This window comes from Sinocyclocheilus grahami, unplaced genomic scaffold (assembly GCF_001515645.1).
Source record: "Sinocyclocheilus grahami isolate Dianchi unplaced genomic scaffold, SAMN03320097.WGS_v1.1 scaffold1154.1, whole genome shotgun sequence".
NCBI lineage: Eukaryota > Metazoa > Chordata > Actinopteri > Cypriniformes > Cyprinidae > Sinocyclocheilus > Sinocyclocheilus grahami.
Window position 1 is genome coordinate 164665 of NW_015506333.1, and position 452 is coordinate 165116.

Consider the following 452-nt stretch of genomic DNA (forward strand, 5'->3'; position numbering starts at 1 on the left):
CAGAAATTCTTATAGTTTCCATTAAACCATTAGAAAATTCCTTTTAGTTTTGGGTATTAATCCAATAGGAATTACTGTTGTTCTATTGGTTCCCATCTGCCAGATTACACCCCACCAATAGAATCCATCAAATAGACACCACTATAGTTTACATTAAAACCAAACACATTCCCATTATAACCTGAAATCCATTACATTTGTTATTGTGTTTTGGGAGGGGTTCTATTGTTTGTTTGTTTTTCAGCAAGCAAGATTATAATGGTATAACTACTTTTACAGAATTAACTTAATTACCGAATTTCACAGAAAATATTTGTTTATTTTTATAAATAAAGAACTGTATTTCTTAAGTCAATTATTAAAGTATTACATGTGTTACATAGGCTGATTTATTCATTTTAAGCATATGGGATTTTAAGAACAAGTGGAAAATGTGCTGAATGTTTAATTTC

General features: G+C 28.8%; 1 protein-coding gene across 1 annotated transcript in view; it reads right to left on the reverse strand.

The window, feature by feature from the left end:
• LOC107567385 (pre-mRNA-processing factor 39-like) overlaps positions 1–452 on the reverse strand; it is a 21190-nt gene that overhangs the window by 14614 nt on the left and 6124 nt on the right. The gene's annotated exons all lie outside the window — the stretch shown is intronic.